We start from the raw sequence: 20,549 nt of genomic DNA, 5'->3' as shown, positions 1-20,549 counted from the left end.
CCCTAATAGTGAACCACCCTAATTTCCAACCAAACCAAAAGTTGCTCCTTTTTATATGCAACAACTCTTCTCAAGACACCAAAGCTCCAAAACTTCATAATTTTACGGAAAATTTATTTTCCACCTAATTTTGCGATCTGGACCACTGTGCATTGTTTACAAAGTATGATCATGTCAGGGATATTTATGGGAATTCAATAAAAAATGTTTTGTCGATAAAACGGATGGCCACCACTTTTCCTAATATACCGACAGAAGAGTGACTATTGGTTCACAGCTGCCTCCATCCATCTCCTTATCTTACGCGCAACGCCAAAGTCAATTTTTCATTTATGGCTGTTCGAGCTTAGCTTGAGAGAACCAAACTCAACCCAGTCAGTAGTGGGGCTTTCTTTGACGGCGACGATTATCCCAGTTAAGCGAGTCAACATGCCGCCTTGTATCACTTAAGTAATATATTATTTTACTGCTTGATTACTTTATTTATTATGCATTTCTGTTCTTTGGATTTTCTCCCCGTTGTGTCGTCTGCGTCTCCGTTGACCAACCAATCCGGGACCGCACCCGGACCGGACACTAATCATCGTTATGGCCCCGCGCTGTTCTCGCTTACTTCAAACGAACGAGAGAGCGGGTGATAAATTATATATTTATGCCGGAGCGTAACATGTTACTTGTCTGCTTCTCCGGTCCTCTGTCGGCGGTTGTGATCATAATATTTATTATTTTAGACCTAATTCTAATTTAAACATTATATAAACACGCCAACCGAAAATGCTTCCTCTGTCGTTGCCGGCAACCGGGTGTGAGAACGGTGGCGGTGGCGACCCTTTTCTGATGATTTGGAGGAGGCTTTCAAGTGTTTCCAGAATGGCCTTCAACGCACTTTATCTTTCTTGAAGCCTTCGCTATCCGGGCACGGCTTTCATGTCAGAAGACTGCTGCGCTTGGGCTGTCATGGTGACAAGTCCAACCCGACAGTCAGCCAGCCTGCCTCTGCAAGCTGAGCCTATGACTAAGCGGACGGACGAGGGAGCCAGAGTCGGAGTCGGAGTCATCACCCGTCCAACCACCACTCAAGCTGCGTTGACTTTGGTTGGCCGAGCCGGGCCGGGGTGAAGAAAGACAGTAAACCGTAAAACAGCCGCCAAGTGGCTAAACGAGTGAGTGAAACCGGATGTTCAATTCATAAATTTATGGGTCTGCTGTGAAATTGCCGACAGCTTCTACATAGCCCGGCTCAGCTCCCAGGAACATCCACGACACTGGCTGAGAAAACTGGGAGAGAGATAAGGTACATTAACGAAGTGAAATGACATGTTAGTTAATGAGTTCATAATGGTAATGGCAGCGGTGCATCAACGGCCTTCCCCTCTACCCGCGTAGCTCTGTTGGCATGGCGACGGAGCTGCCGTTGCGTTGTTGAGCTGTTGGTTGGTGTCATTGGAGAACGACGTGGTAATCAATTACGTCTTGTAGAGCTGAAAATGGGACGACGACGACGACGACGGTTTTCAGGCCGACCCGCTTTGGGATTGATTTATGACGCTTTCTGGTTGGAATGTTTCGGTGGCGGTCATCGTGCCGCGCCACCGCTGTCTCGTTCGACGGAACGTTGTAAATAACCAGGAAGAGATGCACCACTACACGGAGAAAAAACCGTTCCGAAAATCGTGAACAATGTACCACGAAATCGGGAACAACGTGATATTTCACGGTACGCAAACGTACCATGAACACTTTCTATGAACAAAACGCAAATCGTGAACGTTTGTTCACGCGGTTTAAAAATTGAAGAACTCTGGCGGATAAAAATGGTATTACGTTTTGGGTTGGTGTCTCTGGCGTTGTATTCTTTTGATGACTCTGCCATCTGGTGGTGATTTTTTGGCTCAAGAAAATGTGTTGCCATCTGGTGGCCAGTAATCAAACTACAAAAATCAGCATGGTGTAGAAATTGAATTTTTTTTTTATTTTTATTGTCAAAAACTCATCACTGCACAAATCAACACACTTTTTTTCGCTTCCTGCAGAGAAAATTCATAAATGGCTGGACCTACAGCGGTTCAGTCTGGTGGCCATCCTGCTTTTTGTTGCTCCGATGAAGGCGGACAGGTTAGAAGATGCCGCGGGCCGCCTGAAGGAATCTGGAGCGGAAACATCTGAAAAGTATGTTTTTTTTGAACAAAACTTTCTGCGTCAAACATAGAAAAACTTACCGAAATATTTAATAAGAAGGCAATCCGGACAGAAAATCCTGTCCTGCCCTGTCGTGACATTTTCGCCGATGGCCCAAAACCGCGGTAAAAATTTGTAGACTCGGATGGTGTTATCGAAGCTGTAAAATTAGGAAACTAATTAACTTATATAAAAGAAAACATTCTTAAATAACTTACCCCAATAATTTGCCGCATCTGCTTGCCAGCTCAAACACCTAGTTCGTTTTTTCCGGGATTCCGGTAGCGAGCTGGTTCCTTCCGCTGCTGCCGGTTTTTTTTCAGACGCGCACTTGACGTTTGAAATGGAACGAGCCGTGGGCCCATTCACAAATGGCGCTGTGTCAAATGAAATGTGGGTAGTTCAGATATTACGTTTTTCAAAAATATTAATAAATATCTGGTAAGTCCAGAGTTTTTTTTTTATAAGGTCCTTTAAACATATGAAAGACAATAGTTTCCTTTAAAAAAAAACTCTAGAAGTGTAAAGTTTATGTTTTTAATTATTACAAATGTTTAAATGTTTAAATGTTTAAATGTTTAAATGTTTAAATGTTTAAATGTTTAAATGTTTAAATGTTTAAATGTTTAAATGTTTAAATGTTTAAATGTTTAAATGTTTAAATGTTTAAATGTTTAAATGTTTAAATGTTTAAATGTTTAAATGTTTAAATGTTTAAATGTTTAAATGTTTAAATGTTTAAATGTTTAAATGTTTAAATGTTTAAATGTTTAAATGTTTAAATGTTTAAATGTTTAAATGTTTAAATGTTTAAATGTTTAAATGTTTAAATGTTTAAATGTTTAAATGTTTAAATGTTTAAATGTTTAAATGTTTAAATGTTTAAATGTTTAAATGTTTAAATGTTTAAATGTTTAAATGTTTAAATGTTTAAATGTTTAAATGTTTAAATGTTTAAATGTTTAAATGTTTAAATGTTTAAATGTTTAAATGTTTAAATGTTTAAATGTTTAAATGTTTAAATGTTTAATTCTTTAAATGTTTAAATGTTTAAATGTTTAATTCTTTAAATGTTTAAATGTTTAAATGTTTAAATGTTTAAATGTTTAAATGTTTAAATGTTTAAATGTTTAAATGTTTAAATGTTTAAATGTTTAAATGTTTAAATGTTTAAATGTTTAAATGTTTAAATGTTTAAATGTTTAAATGTTTAAATGTTTAAATGTTTAAATGTTTAAATGTTTAAATGTTTAAATGTTTAAAGTTTTAAATGTTTAAATGTTTAAATGTTTAAATGTTTAAATGTTTAAATGTTTAAATGTTTAAATGTTTAATTGTTTAAATGTTGAAACAATTTTGAAATTTTACAATTTTACAATTATAAAATTTTACAATTTTACAATTTTACAATTTACAATTTTACAATTTTACAATTTTACAATTTTACAATTTTACAATTTTACAATTTTACAATTTTACAATTTTACAATTTTACGATTTTACAATTTTATAATTTTACAATTTTACAATTTTACAATTTAACAATTCAAATTGATTTGCTTGAATGTTTAAATTATAAACAAATAATTAAATTCATTTATGTTTGATTGATTTGAACTTATCTTAATGACCCTATTTGCTTAAGGACCCTATTTGGATTCACTTCTTTGACGTCATCCAAAGGCCCGCAGTCGGGCGCAACGAAACATGTCTGTGCGTGATTTCGTTTGCTCCTTCACATGCAGCCGACGAAATTTCACCCACAGATAGCGCTGATTTCTAGACACAAACCCTGGTACACAACGCCATCTAACGAAAACAATGTGTAAACTTCTAAACATAAAATTTGTTCCTGATTTTGTGAACACTGTTCATGATATCGTAAACTTTTCAACATGATTTCGTGACCAAGTTCATGATTTCATGAACATTTAATGTACGCGAAAACATGAACATTTGTTTACGAATTCCGGAACGGTTTTTTCTCCGTGTACAGGCGCTGTTGTTAGTCCCGTGGGGGTTTTGAGTATTTTAAGTCACTATATGAATTGAAAATATTTTTTGAGAATTATAGTTTAAAAAGGTACATTCTTGGAACTTGTGTACAGCACAGATTTATCACGTATCGAAGTGTGCCCGAAAAAAAACACCCTGTTCCACAAACTGCGATTTGGGTTATTTTAGGTATCTGTGACAATTTGTCGTTGTTGTGATGTCTTGTCGCACACAATTTAACCATTGAACATTTTTAATTATGTTTCGGGACTCCGGCAACCAAATTGAACCAAACTTCTTGACTTTTCAAAAACAAATGCTTTAACACTGCTATCTTTTCGAAAACTTCATTCTCGATTTGTATCAGTTGACGAGTTGTTTTTATTTCATACATTTTTACCAACTTCCTATTCTCCTGTCCTGATTCAGATAGCATATTGTTTCTTTAAATTTCTTAATTGAAGCCATTTCACCGTTTCCTCAAACCCCGTTTGATCTGCCCCAGGTGTATCCACTCTGCCGCCGCCGCTGCCGTTGTTGGCCGAGTGCGCCGACACCAATTTCTCGGTGGTCATAAATCTTTGTCCCAAAGACCAACACAAGCTGAAATCTGGTACACACAAAGGTACACCATCAGAAATGAATTATGATAGCGGAAAGTGTTTCCATTTTCCTTCCCATTCTTTCCGAATTTCATTTCCATTCACAGCACAATGGTGAGCAACAAATCCAGTAGTACTTTAGCTTCCTGGGGAGGGGTTCCCCTCTTGCACTCCTCGGTGGGTTCGATGTACACAAAAGTGGTCTCGGGGCTCGAACCCAGCAGCAGCGTCAGCAGGTCGACGTCGTCGTGCTATCTTGTCGCACCCGCCATTTTGACGTTCCGAGAAAAACGCGTTTTAATGTTTGATCTTGAATATTCAAAAACGAGAGCACGCAATGTAAACAATAACAAACACGTTTTGTTTGGCTCACCATTCTGTGCATTGTCCCAAAGTTTGGTTGAAGTTGGTTGCTGGAGTCCCGAGTTATAATTACAAATGTTTACGGTAGTCTAGCTTGTACGTGCGACAAACGCATCCTGAATTTCCTGGCCTGAAATCCCTTTGGCCTTTTTGCGACGAGGTATCAGATTCATTAGCTTCTAATTTAATTCGACAGTGTTAACTGCAGGAAGTGAGCAATAATTCAAAAAACGAAAAATAATAAATTTGCCGTTCCACACCAGCCAGAAGATTTGTTGGTAGCAAGCGACAATCACACAAAAGGCCCAGGCCTTCCCTCGGGAAACCATTTGCTTGAAGGGGACGAGACCATCAGGGGCTTGGATTTACCGCGTGCGGCTGGCAATACAGTTAAACCTCGCATATGCACCTCATATGGGGGTTTCTTATGCGAAGCACGCATATGCGAGGTACAGGGCTTATGGGATTTTGGCTATATGGGAGACATGGGCTATATTTTTATAAAAAATCAACTAAACTATACAAATTTATAGTGTTTTGGAATCGTTATGAAGTCAGCTATACAGCTACACCAAATTTACATGGTTTACGATGTTCTAGGCCATCCGAAACTTCGGCAAGTTAAGGCCTATGTGTTCAACGCCGTACAAGTATGAGTTAGGCGATTTGACTGTGGTTTTTGACCACAGATCATATCCGGATAGCCTCAGGGAGGTTCAGGGACTAGTCTACCGATATGTGGTGATGTTCTGGGTCTTCTGTAGAGTCCCGGGAGGTACGTCCGATGGGTCTACCGCCGTAACACGGCAGAGGTCGGTAGTTTTAGACCTCAGATCATATCCAGATAGCCTCAGGGAGGTTCAGGGACTAGTCTACCGGTATGTGTTGATGTTCTGGGTCTTCTGTAGAGTCCCGGGAGTACGACCGATGGGTCTACCGCCGTAACACGGCAGAGGTCGGTAGTTTTAGACCACAGATCATATCCGGATAGCCTCAGGGAGGTTCAGGGACTAGTCTACCGATATGTGGTGATGTTCTGGGTCTTCTGTAGAGTCCCGGGAGGTACGTCCGATGGGTCTACCGCCGTAACACGGCAGAGGTCGGTAGTTTTAGACCTCAGATCATATCCAGATAGCCTCAGGGAGGTTCAGGGACTAGTCTACCGATATGTGGTCATGTTCTGGGTCTTCTGTAGAGTCCCGGGAGGTACGACCGATGGGTCTACCGCCGTAACACGGCAGAGGTCGGTAGTTTTAGACCTCAGATCATATCCGGATAGCCTCAGGGAGGTTCAGGGACTAGTCTACCGATATGTGGAGATGTTCTGGGTCTTCTATAGAGCCCCGGGAGCTACGAACGATGGGTCTATCGCCGTAACAAGGCAGAGGTCGATGGTTTTTGGCCTTAGATTATATCCAGGTAGACTCAGGGAGGTTCAGGGACTAGTCTACCGATATGTGGTGATGTTCTGGGTCTTCTGTAAAGTCCCGGGAGCTACGGTCAATGGGTCTACCGCCGTAACAAGGCAGAGGTCGGTGGATTTTGACCTCAGATCATATTCAGATAGCCTCAGATCATATTCAGATAGCCTCAGGGACTAGTCTACCGATATGTGGTGATGTTTTGGGTCTCGTGTAGAGTCCCGGGAGTTACGGCCGATGGGTCTACCGCCGTAACAAGATATAGGTCTGTGGTTTTTGATCTCAGATCATATCCGAATAGCCTCAGGGCCGTTACGTCCGGGACTCTACAGAAGACCCAAAAGATCATAACACATCGTAGACTAGCCCCAGAACCTCCCTGAGGCTATCCGGATATGATCTGAGGTCAAAAACCTCCGACCTCTATCTTGTTACGGTGGTAGACCCAACGGCCGTAGCTCCCGAAATCTTACAAAACACCCAGAATATCACCACATATCGGTAGACTAGTTACGGCTGTAGACCCATTGACCGTTACTCCCGGGACTCTACAGAAGACCCAGAATATTACCATACATCGGTAGACTAGTCCCTGAACCTCCCTGAGGCTATCTGAATATGATCTGAGGTCGAAAACCTCCGACCTCTATCTTGTTACGGTGGTAGACCCATCGGCCGTAACTCCCGGGACTCTACAGGAGACCCAAAACATCACCACATATCGGAAGACTAGTCCCTGAACCTCCCTGAGGCTATCCGAATATGATCTGAGGTCTAAAACTACCGACCTCTGCCGTGTTACGGCGGTAGACCCATCGGTCGTACCTCCCGGGACTCTACAGAGGACCCAGAACATCACCACATACCGGTAGACTAGTCCCTGAACCTCCCTGAGGCTATCCGGATATGATCTGAGGTCTAAAACTACCGACCTCTGCCGTGTTACGGCGGTAGACCCATCGGACGTACCTCCCGGGACTCTACAGAAGACCCAGAACATCACCACATATCGGTAGACTAGTCCCTGAACCTCCCTGAGTCTATCTGGATATAATCTAAGGCCAAAAACCATCGACCTCTGCCTTGTTACGGCGGTAGACCCTTAAGGCGTAGCTCTCGGGACTCCACAGAAGACCCAGAACATTTCCACATATCGGTAGACTAGTCCCTGAACCTCCCTGAGGCTATCTGGATATGATCTGAGGTCAAAAAACACCGACCTCTGCCGTGTTACGGCGGTAGACCCATCGGTCGTACCTCCCGGGACTCTACAGAAGACCCAGAACATCACCACATATCGGTAGACTAGTCCCTGGACCTCCGTGAGGCTATCCGGATATGATCTGTGGTCAAAAACCACAGTCAAATCGCCTAACTCATACTTGTACGGCGTTGAACACATAGGCCTTAACTTGACGAAGTTTTGGATGATCTAGAACATCGTAAACCATGTAAATTTGGTGTAGCTGTATAGCTGACTTCATAACGATTCCAAAACACTATAAATTTGTATAGTTTAGTTGATTTTTTATAAAAGTATAGCCCATGTCTCCCATATAGCCAAAATCCCATAAGCCCTGTACCTCGCATATGCAACTCTTGCGACAAAACCGAATCAGGTGGAATGACTCGTATATGCAAAGTTGCATATGCGAGGCGCTCTTATACGAGGTTTAACTGTATTTCATTCCGGTCTGGATTTTGGGAGCGGCACCAACCAAGCCGAATACGACAAAGAATGTCGACTGCTTTCGGTGGACAGTCTCTCGGTAATTAAGTCAACGACGCCCGGGTTGGCTTCGTTTGGCAAACAATTTATAGTGTTTGCCTTCGAGAATGAAGAGTCAGCTGGATTACCGGGTGTTGTATTCATCTATCAATGGGACTATAAAAATGCTTTGGTAATTCATTACTCGGGACTTCTGGAGAATTGATTGTTAATTTGGCCAAATTCAAGTTGATAAGTGACAATAAACCCTTTGATGCGAATCTGTTACTATCTAAGCATTGTCTTACTTCATGTAACTTTTGTTATAATTATGTATTTATCACAAGCTGAACCCGACAAACCTCGTTATGTCTTTTTTGTTTCTTGACGTTTTAAACTTGATTTGCTAATTTAGCCTCCTATGATCAAAATTTGATTTTAATAAACTTTTCCCATACAATCTGCAGATTTTCCGGAATCGGTTCCAGAGTGCCAGTTGTCATTATTTGGCGAAAGAACCTTCCTTGGACGCATAAAAGGAGCGGCCGATGTTCGCTTTGTAAACGAATGATCCTGGGTTCGATTCCCATCTACTTCCAAAGAGAAAGTATAGGAAATATAAATCTTGAAACTCTGAACATGAAACGAAAAATCAAAGTCGCTCGAGGCGGGGTTCGATCCCCCGTTCAATGGATTGGTAAGCAAAAATGCAAACCACTGTGCCATCGTCGCGACTTGATTTACTATAACTGGAATTAGGAATACTGTTACTATAAACTATATACGCACTGGGTCCTTGTCCATTTGACAAGAGTTCGGAAGTTCTAAATAACGTTTAGGGGAGAGTGGGGAGACTTGATCCCCTTTTTTGTATCGCACATAATTCTGTCAATTTCTCATAAAAATATGAACTTTTTGCATGAATTGAAAGCTTAGACATTCAACTATGTTTGGCTGATAAGGGTATTTCATCAGATAAACTCTTCGAATTATGCCAAGCGTTTTAAAAAAATATTTTAAACCGGCATTTTCAAAATGTTGGGGGTAATTTGATCCCCCTTTCAACATTTTGAAGAAATCTTAAGCAAAATGTTTCTTATTCATCCAAACTTTTAATTTTCTATAAGTTACAGCAATTTCACATTAAACCTGTCGTTTGTGTTCAAAATATAACAAGTTTAGCATGCAAAATATTTAAAAACTTAAAATTTTATTTTTTAGACCAAAATTGAGCATGTTTACAAAAGCTGGTAATTTTTGTTTACAAAACTTTTGAAAAATGGTTCAAACTGCAATAAGTTATGTACAACAATACTAAAGGAAACTTTGTACGAAAACCCAGCCCACTTATTTAATCTTGAGGCTGATTCGAGTGACTGTAAAAATGCAGGGATCAAGTCTCCCTAAACGCACTTTTTTAAACAATTGATTGTAAAAATAGTATGACGATAAAATTAACGTCAAATGCGTAAGGGTTTTGGAGTTGATATGTTTAACAAACAATTCATGTATAAAAAATATTTTTTTGAATAATTTTTGAGTGTTTTCAATACTGATCAAAACAAAGGAAAAAGATATCTTGGAAGTTTTTTGCAGCACTTTTAAGAAAAATGTGTGTAAGTCAATCTAAACATTTTTTATTTTTTTTTCTTTGTTTTCTACAATGAGTTTTAGTCAATTTCGCACAACTTTCTAGAACAAAGCTAATTGTTTTACCCACATGCTGACGAGATACAGGCTTGGGATCAAGTGTCCCCGGGGATCAAGTCTCCCCACTCTCCCCTAAATCCGATTGGTGCAAACGTTCTTTAGGGTGGGGCTTGCCGATAACAAGCTGAGAAACCTCGCGCTTGGCTAGCCAGCGTAGAAATGAGTTGTTCAGCACTTGTCGTAGTGTAAGCCTCGTGCTGAAAATATCATAACATTGCAACAGGTCGCATACCACGTTCTATGTTTCTACGCTTCTATGCATTTCGTCAATGCTTTTGGTGGATCGAAAAAAAGGGTTTTCAACAATATAGTTTTCACATAAAACTATGCCATATATATAGTAAAGTCATCCCACATATTCGGAACACTCACAAATTCGGAACACTTTTATGATAATTTGTCAATAGCATGCCAAAAGTAGCTCTTCTGTCGACCTTACTATTTTAAGAACCTTCATTTGGACATTCTCTTGCTATTTCATTATTAAAAGTAGTACTTTTTGAACAAAAAACTTCAATCCAAGACTATTTTGTCCAGAGCAGCAAAACACTGCCTCCTAATGGCCTGTTTCATAATTGTGGGATGTTATTATGCCTCCCACAATTGTGGAACACCTGAATTTAACTGATATTTTCACAAAAAAAGTTATCAAACTATGCATAAAACATCACTAAGCATGAGTTTCATTGGATTCAGTGTGTGAAGTCATTATTTGGTAATAAATATGTACTCCTGGAGAGATCCAAAGTTTGTTTACATTCGTAAGAAAAAAGTGTTCCGAATTTGTGGATTTCAAGGGTTTTACAGATGTTCGATACAGCATTCGAAAGATCGCAAGAAAAACTTTCAAATGAAGGTTTTACGAATCATTAAGTTCAATTATCGATTTGCTATGATTTTATGAACATTGGCCGATCTGGAAACCGTTCCGAGTATGTGGGATGACTGAATGTAAAAAAAGTATGTACACCCATTGGGCATTTTGCACTAGGGACCTACATAGGGAAATTAAATGTTCTGGGAGTTAGATTTCTGACCACTTTGTGTTTGTTCAGAAACTAATGCCGAACATTTTGCTACAAAAGGCTAATTACTCGAGTGGGTTTTCAAAAAGCCGTAAAAGCCATTGGTAAACAAAGCCCTGTTTGCATCGGTATTCGACCTACTTACTATAAACCAATTTCAAAAATGCTTGAGATTGTTCATCTACACGTCCTTCAAGTGCCCTGGACTAAAAACAAATGAAATATTGTTGCAATTTGAAGAAAAACGAAAATTAGTATCGGAGGCCACGGTGGCTCTTACGGCTTTTTGAAAACTCACCAGAGAATTAAAAGATGATTTCTATAAAAACTGTTATTATGTTAATTTTGAGAAACGTTTTAAACTTTTTTTGGACCTTTGTTGTAATAACATTTGTTATATAACTTTTTTGTAAAAATCATCTTTTTTTTAGCAAAATGTTCTGCACGAGTTTCTGAACAAAACATAGTGCTAGGTTTCTGTCAAACTTTATTTTTTTTTTGAGTTTTGATCGGCTACTCAGTATGGGCAAAGTGAAATGCTGTTTATGCTGTGTCCAACGTTTTGGCGCTGATTGGCGCCTTCTTCATGGGGAAATAGCTTGACGTTTCTCGATAGCTGCCTTTTCTAAGGCTAACGTCATAAAATCCATCAAAATCTGGTGGTACACTGAACTGTCGCTATGGTCACAAATTTTGTGGCGGTTCGAGCTACTCAGCGCCGAAACGTCGGAAACAGCATAAACAGCGTTTCACTTTGCCCAGACTGAGTAGCCGATCAAAACTCAAAATAATAACAACAGTCGAACTCTCATCATTTTTTTTTTTAATTTCTCATCAAGTTTCATCATAGGCATTAGCCTGTTCCATTTTGAGGTCATGTTGAGAAATTTCAGGTGCTAGGAGCGGCCGTGGCTGACTGGTCACGGTGTTCGCTTTGCAAGCGAATGGTCCTGGGTTCGATTCCCATCTGCTCCCAACGAGAAAGTATAGGAAATATAAATCTTGAAACTCTGAACATGAACGAAAAATCAAAGTCGCTCGAGTCGGGGTTCGATCCCCCGTTCTTTGGATTGGTAAGCAAAAATGCTAATCACTAGGCCATCGCGACTTGGTTAGCTATGACTGTAATTAGGAATACTGTTACTACCAACTATATACGCGCTGGGTCCTTGTCCATTTGACAAGGGTTCGGAAGTTCTAAATAACGTTTGAATCCGATTGGTCCAAACGTTCTTCAGGGCGGGGCTTGTCGATAAAGCTGAAGTACCTCGCGCTCGGCTAGCCAGCGTAGAAATGGGTCACCGAAGCTCGACAGAGCTAACAATTTCCAAATGCCTATGCGAGTTATTTGCATGTATAGAGTGTAGATCTAAATACATGGAAACAACTCAATTTGTAAGAAGTGGCCGCGTGGTCCCGTTTGGATGGTTGCACACACACACACACATGTCGAGAAATTTCAGGTGCTCACTTTTTAAATGATAGATTATGATGTTAGGAACAATAATTGCTTTTAGGACCGGCCCGTGGCTTAATGGCTACGGCTTTCGTCTCATAAGCGGAAGGTTCAGGATTCGATTCCCGACCGGTCTCCTTGAAATTTTTCGACTGTAATTGAACTTTGAATATGAACAAAAAACGCATAGAATCAGGTGGGATTCGAAATCACACCTTTGGATTGGAAGTCGGATGCTCTAGACATTCGGCCACCAAGGGATTAATACTTCTTGAGTGAATTAATACGCACTGGTGAAATAATGTCACAAGGTCATTTACTATATAATACAACAATCCCTCCCCCAACGATTCCCCTACACACCACACACCATTATAATCTATAAATAACTCGAACCACTTGGTACGGTATGTCCCTGGCTTCTTCTTCTTCCCCTGAAGGTTCTATGAAATGTGGAATCCGTTCCGATGCTTTCTTCGGACTGGCTGCGCTTGTGTTCGATTAGATTAGATTAGATTAGATTAGATTAGAAACAATGTTTTCTTTGACAAGAATATATAAAAAAATACTTTCTCGAACCTTCTCTTCGATTTGTTGATAAAAGTCACTTTTTTGAACAAATTTTCTAAAATCGTTTTAAATCAGAACAAAACACTGTTTCAATGAGGTGTGTATCTTCTTTAAACGATAGGTTTTTGTCCATAGATTAAGATGCACTTTCAATATTTGACCTAAATTGAAGTTTTTGACCTTTCCAAGGCGGATTTATGTCAAAATATCGCATTTTCCCATTTTTCCTAGCTAAACCAATAAATGCAGCTTGTAGGAAATTTCTCGACTGAGAAAATGCAATGTTGACACTCCAGAGCCGAAATATTTGAGTTTTAGTGAGAGAAAAAAGCGCCAATTTAGAAGCAAGGCCTACTAATTACAAGACGTTGCAAGCATACGTCTTACGGTCAGGATATGTTTTCTTACGGTAATTTTGGCCGCTGAATTCGTATCTGGAATCTAATTTCGTGTAAATAGTGATGTTATGGAGCTACGTCCTTTTAGAATGTTATTTGCATGTTAAAATAGCTGCAAATGACATGACTTAAAAATGGGACAGGCTAGTGTACATACTTTTTTTATATACACAGGCTACACAGTTTCAAGAATTATTATTTTGACCAAAATGATTAAACATGAGTTAAAAAGACAATCTAAAACTTAAAAAAAATCAAACTCTAAACTTGCGGTTTCATCCAATCCATCAATCAAATATTCAATTACCATGTTCAAAGCATCACTGAAATCGTTGAAGCCATCCATTTGGGATTTCCCATTTAGAAAAGAATATGACCCACAACACCAACGCTGCAAAGATGTGGTTCAAAGGAAAAGCCGCAAAGAGGGATCGGCTCTGACGAGGTGTTTATGAAGTTTGAAGAAAAACATATGTACGAGCTGACATCTCAAGATGCGATCTGGGTGTTCCCAGCATGAAATGCATTTCCAGAGTTTGTATGCGGGTGTGGTGATGAAAAATAAACACTCTTCTTTTCGGGAAAAAGCTTACAGCGAGCTTACCAACATGACGATTCTTTGGGTTTTATGAAACCGATTCGAAGCTAATTTGAATTTTGTTTACTCCAACGCTTTACTGGCTTTTCCCGTTTAATGATCGGATTTGTGGAGCTGGTGTAGCAACAAATCCCGCCAAAACAATGAACTGTTTGCACTGAAGGCGTCAGCAATCCCGGCTGATCCCGGGAGCTAAAGCAATACTCATTAATGCAAAACAATCTGCCTGTGTGTGTGTGTCACCGTCACAGCCACCGCTGCCGTCGTCGTCTTTGTCAAGATAATCGGCTACCCGCAAGAAAATAGACTGCCCTTTTTCTCTATTAAGACCCAGTCCGTCATTCCGGTGTAGAATCGGATTCCCTTTGCTAATCTTCAAGTTTTGATCTCGAGAAGTTGTCTCCCGGTATACCAGCGGGCACGGCAGATCGGTAAAGAATAGAAAATCCCCTTGCCAAGGGAAAGAAACTTTAATCCGTACTAAGCTGGGCAGCTGTTTGTTTACGTTTGTGCTAAGTAAAATAAACAAATCGTCGAGCTAATTTTTACTGTACCACAAAGAGGTTTATTCAAAATCCTCTGACATGCAGCAAGCCGACAGAAATGGAATGTTGGGGATCAATTTATGAAAAAAGGTTTTCTACCCGAAGTTTGCATTAGTGTAAATACTTCCGATACATGGTCTTGAAGAAATGTACCTAACATGTTTTTGAAGGCAATAAAAGCACGTAGGTTTAACATAGAGCATAAAGAAACTTAAAAGAACACAAATTGCCATAAAAAATTAAATTAATGGTTATTCTTTTGAAAAAAATGTGTATAAGGTTAAAACATTTATTTCTCTTGAAGCCTGTCCTTTTCGGGTAGAATTGGTTTTGAATTCCCTTAAATCAATTTCTAAGCAACCTGCTCCGGACAATCATCACAAATACATGACAAAATCCAGTCTGCAATTCGCTAAGATCGCCATCTCCATGTGCGAAAAACATATACCCTCTTAAACGCTACTTCACCTTTACACGGGCCTCTATCTTTAAATTCGCAAAAAAAAAAACAAATTTCAACAAATCTTAAAATTAAAAGACTGACTGCAAATATATAAAAAATAGTCAAAATGTGTTAATTTTTAAATGAAACAATATTCACATAAAAAAATTAGGAGATAAGATTTTGGTAGAAGATGGATTTTTTCAGCACGATTTGTACGCAACGAGGTTTACCGAGTTGGATAAATACGACGAGTGCTGAAAAAAAACATGTTTTGCAACAAGTTCCATACAACATTTTTAACAATTCAGAAATACACCCTTAGTCAATTCACCGTAAAATCTAAACTTTTCGACACAAGTGCTGAAATATTCAACTATTCAGCACTTATTTCAGTGCTGACAAGAAGAACTCTTCAGCACTTGTTTCGAAAAGTATTACTTTTATTTTTAGTTGAGAAAAGTAGGCCTTTCCGTCATGCGATAATGACAAAAAAAACTTATTAGTTTCACAACGGAATAGCAAAACAAAAAAGTTTGTGGGAATTAGACGACTACTTCATCAATACCTCACCATGTAGAAGTTTGAAGTTGATAAAGCTCCGGAAAGTCAATTTTCTTATCACCAAAATTGACAGCCGAGAATATATTGTCCCCGTGAAACAAGATTATCGTGCCTCGCACGCATGGGCCGTCCCAGCGATTTTCCTGGCTACCCTCAGCAGAGATCAACCTTCCGTACGATTAATCTCAGGAGAGCCATTTAAACCAGCTAATGGCAGCACATAAATCAAACTGGATGTGTTTCTCTCTTCTTTTTGTCTTAATGGGACACCTTCCGATCAACCCCTGTGCTGGGTGTCAAGCGTGGCAAATCCAGTTTATTGATGATGTCAATATTTTTTCACAGCTCTTTTCCACAAAAGGCCGCGCTCCATCCAAAGTGCCGGAAAGCCAGCTGTGTGGTTGGTTGTTACAACTAAAGTCTGAGAAGTAGAAGTATATAGAAGTCAACTTTTTATCGCTTAGATGAAAAGTCGAATAGGTTTGCAATTATACGCGATCTCTCATGGCAATATATTATCCTCTGGAAGCTGAATATGGGGACTGCCGGCGCGCACGGACAATAAATACTACAAGAAACTTGGTGATAAAAGCCGAGCAGCTCGAGGAAAAAAAGCAACGAAAGATGAAGATGAAAGGAAAAACGGCCATAAATCATGCTATTTTTCAGCTTCTTTTACCGCGGCTATAAAGTATTGCTATAAACACCAGTCACCAGTGCCGCCACACCATGCTAAGCCAGCGGAGAAGAGAATAAAGAGATGGAAACACAAGAGTAGGTAATTCCAACTAAAAGAGGAGCAAAACGAGTCAAAAGGAAAAATTTATTATTGACACACACAGCTGAAAAGGTGGGGTGCGATGAATTATGAAAGATTTACCTTCCTGTGGTGCTGTGCAAATACACGTCACCTGTAGAGCGGATGCTGCTCGGCCTGCAAGCAAGGAGGTCCGACGAGCTTTTCCCATTACATAAATCAGGAAAAAGGTTGAATTGTGTGTGTGCAGTGCATCCATTGCCAACTGTGTTCTATTGATGCTGCCATGAATAAGGAAAGTTTTGTTCTCGAGTGAAAGGTTTAGGTGCTTTGCTAATGTTTCAACTAACAATAGCTCAACAAATCGTCACCAATAACCTTGAAAATCGATTAACATTTTAGTGTACAGAATGTCGTTTTTGCAATTCCGTCGTGAAACTATTTACTTTTCCTGTCATTCTTGAACGACAAAATAGCCTTCTTTTCTGTACCAAAAATAACAGAATCGAATAGCAACACATTTCAAAATAAATTGCTGAAAAAATCTAGTTTTCTGCACTGAAATGGGTGCTGAAAAGTTGAACTTTTAGCACTTGTTTGAAAAAGTAACACTTATCAACATTTTTTTGATGTATACGACGTGAACATGTGACTTAAAATTAAAATTAAAATATGGAATTGCAACAAATGTTGTGTGGAACTCGTTGCAAAACTTGTTTTTTTTTCAGCATTCGTCGTATTTATCCAACTCGGTGAACCTCGTTGGATAAATGTACGACTCGTGCTGAAAAATCCTCTTTTTGCAACTTGTTGCATAAACTACTACTCTAAAACGTAAACTATTGTAATGTGTTTTTGAGTGCTGAATAGTCTAACCACTAAGACGCCAAACTGATAAGAAAAAAAAAACAATAAATCATTTTCAAAAGTTTTGGAAAAATACGTTGTATGCAACTCGTTGCAAAACACGATTTTTTCAGCACTCGTCGTATTTATTTAACTAGGCAGAAATCACAACTTATGCTGTAAAGCTCATTTTGCAACTGTTCGCAGGTGAAACAGGAAAGCATCGCTTTATTGAAACCACAACTCGAATTTTTAAAACAAGTTAAGAGAAATAAATAAGGTAAGTTACGAAGATTCTGCGGGCTGCAGACGGTAAATTGGATGAAACGCAATCAGTCGAGTTCAGAAATTGATTTAAGTTGAATAGAAGTCGCCTGAGAACTAGCGTTCCATTTTACCATGAACTTTGTAGACTTGATATATTAGGATTTATATGCTATTTTGTGAATGGAACCAGTTTCTTTAGAGAATGCCATTTGAGAAGGGCGTCAGTATGCTGTCTCTCCCAGGTTGCCAGATTTTTGCCTTCCTCACTGAACTTTTCACAGAAAGCTCGTAGACCCATCTTCATGTATACCTATCGACTCTGAATCGAAAACTGAACAAATGTCTGTGTGTGTGTATGTGACCAAAATACTCATTGAGTTTTCTCAGCACTGGCTGAACCGATTTTGGTCAAACCAGTTGCATTCGATCTGGTTTAAGGTCCGTACTTATTGATTTTTATAAAGTTTCGATATGCAATTCAAAAGTTATGTTTAAACATGTGTTTTTGTATATACCCAGATGTTGGATAAGTGACCGAAAATCGATTCAAATATCATCATGTTATACATCGTTGGTTAGGCAAGACCTGGCAACCCTGTCTCGAGTTATGCCCACTTAAGTAATATTTATGTACTTTTGACGAAGAACTTCGTCTTAGGGCTCTATACAGGGTAGCAATCCAAAATTTCGCGAAGCGAAATGAAACCGAAAAATGAAACACCTTCCCCAAGCAGAGGGGAAAATCACAGAAGCAGCGCGGCCGACGGTTTTGATATAAATATAAACGCCACCCCCTCCACAGCATTAGTTTAGTCGGTGGTCTACCACCGAAGCGAGAGGAGCTCAGCTCTTCTCGCGAGCGCCAGCCTTCTCTCTTCCCTACAAAACCACGGGAAATTTGAAGGCTGGCTTCAGTCGCAAGCGCTTGGCAGTAGTGGCCACCACCTGGAGGCCTCGGGGATGTTCCGATAAGGGGACATTTGTGGAACCATAAGAGTGGGGGCAATATGGGTATCAAACTTAAGGGACATGAAATTTGACATTTTGGCAGTAATGGCCGCAACCTAGAGTGGCCGGAGGCCCCGGAGATGTTCCGATAAGGGGACATTTGCGGAACCATAAAAGTTGGGGCAATATGGGTATCAAACTTAAGGGACATGAAATTTGACATTTTGGCAGTAATGGCCGCAACCTAGAGTGGCCGGAGGCCCCGGGGATGTTCCGATAAGGGGACATTTGCGGAACCATAAAAGTTGGGGCAATATAAGTATCAAACTTTAGGGTTTTTGATACTGGACATGAAATTTGACATTTTGGTAGTAGTGGCCACCACCTGGAGTGGCCGGAGGCCCCGGGGATGTTCCGATAAGGGGACATTTGCGGAACCATAAGAGTTGGGGCAATATGGGTATCAAACTTAAGGGATTTTGATACTGGACATGAAATTTGACATTTCGGCAGTAGTGGCCACCACCTGGAGTGGCCGGAGGCCCCTGGGATGTTCCGATAAGGGGACATTTGCCGAACCATAAGAGTTGGGGCAATATGGGTATCAAACTTAAGGGATTTTGATACTGGACATGAAATATGACATTTTGGCAGTAGTGGCCACCACCTGGAGTGGCCGGAGGCCCCGGGAATGTTCCGATAAGGGGACATTTGGGGAACCATAAGAGTTGGGGCAATATGGGTATCAAACTTTAGGGTTTTTGATACTGGACATGAAATTTGACATTTCGGCAGTAGTGGCCACCACCTGGAGTGGCCGGAGGCCCCGGGGGTGTTCCGATAGGGGGAAATTTGCAGAACCATAAAAGTTGGGGGAATATGGGTATCAAACTTTAGGGATTTTGATACGTGACATGAAATTTGACATTTTGGCAGCAGTGGCCATAACCTGGAGTGGCCGGAGGCCCCTGGGATGTTCCGATAAGGGGACATTTGCGGAACCATAAGAGTTGGGGCAATATAAGTATCAAACTTAAGGGATTTTGATACTGGACATGAAATTTGACATTTTGGCAGTAGTGGCCACCACCTGGAGTGGCCGTAGGCCCCGGGGATGTTCCGATAAGGGGACATTTGCGGAACCATAAGAGTTGGGGCAATATAAGTATCAAACTTCAGGGTGTTTGATACTGGACATGAAATTTGACATTTTGGCAGTAGTGGCCACCACCTGGAGTGGCCGTAGGCCCCGGGGATGTTCCGATAAGGGGACATTTGCGGAACCATAAGAGTTGGGGCAATATAAGTATCAAACTTCAGGGTTTTTGATACTGGACATTAGCCTGGGTCAAAAAAATTAAAGTTGCTCAAATCAAAAATTATATGAGATTGCCCGAAAGAGTACTCAAAATGGAGGCTCAGGCCAAAATTTCAGCCCATTTGGTTGAAAACTGGCTTGCCTTGAGCAGGAACAAGTTTAAATGGGAATTTACCCGTAAAACTGGGGCATTTAGGTAAATTGCTCTGTACAAGTCAGCCGTTAACAAATGACCACTATTGCATACCATGGGGTCCTAGGGGATGGTCTGGGGAACAATTCCTCCGAAGGGTGCAAGACGATTCGAGGCCCCTGGACTTGCCTTGAACCGGATTCATTCCGGCGTCGCAGAAATTCTCATGGTCCCAGCTAAATGTATAGGGAAAAATCAAAGCACACTAAGAAGGCTGCCTCGATCAGAGGACGCCACATGGCAATCAGCCACCACGTGGCAGGAGGGTATCATCATTTTTTGCTTTTAAAGTGGTTTTGTTATTTCTAGGACACTTTATTCAACCAGATATTTTATCAAAAACACCTTAACAACGCTAAATGTAATTTTGAAGTCGATTTTGGAGTTATTTTCCTGCCACGTGGTGGCTGATTGCCATGTGGCGTCCTCTGACCGAGGCAGCCTTCTTAGTGTGCTTTGATTTTTCCCTATACATTTAGCTGGGACCATGAGAATTTCTGCGACGCCGGAATGAATCCGGTTCAAGGCAAGTCCAGGGGCCTCGAATCGTCTTGCACCCTTCGGAGGAATTGTTCCCCAGACCATCCCCTAGGACCCCATGGTATGCAATAGTGGTCATTTGTTAATGGCTTACTTGTACATAGC

The 20,549-nt window shown here is 40.3% G+C and overlaps 1 long non-coding RNA gene across 1 annotated transcript; it reads right to left on the bottom strand.

The window, feature by feature from the left end:
* Positions 1 to 1,940: 1,940 nt before the first annotated feature.
* LOC120425441 (uncharacterized) lies at positions 1,941 to 2,528 on the bottom strand. The gene is made up of 3 exons (XR_005606521.2): positions 2,397 to 2,528; positions 2,220 to 2,338; positions 1,941 to 2,162 (listed from the first exon to the last, which is right to left on the bottom strand). It is a non-coding gene; the product is annotated as an uncharacterized LOC120425441 (long non-coding RNA).
* Positions 2,529 to 20,549: the final 18,021 nt, after the last annotated feature.

This window comes from Culex pipiens, chromosome 2 (genome assembly GCF_016801865.2).
Source record: "Culex pipiens pallens isolate TS chromosome 2, TS_CPP_V2, whole genome shotgun sequence".
Taxonomy (NCBI): domain Eukaryota; kingdom Metazoa; phylum Arthropoda; class Insecta; order Diptera; family Culicidae; genus Culex; species Culex pipiens.
Note: the sequence above shows the minus strand (reverse complement) of the source record. Positions and strands in the feature narration are given on the sequence as shown.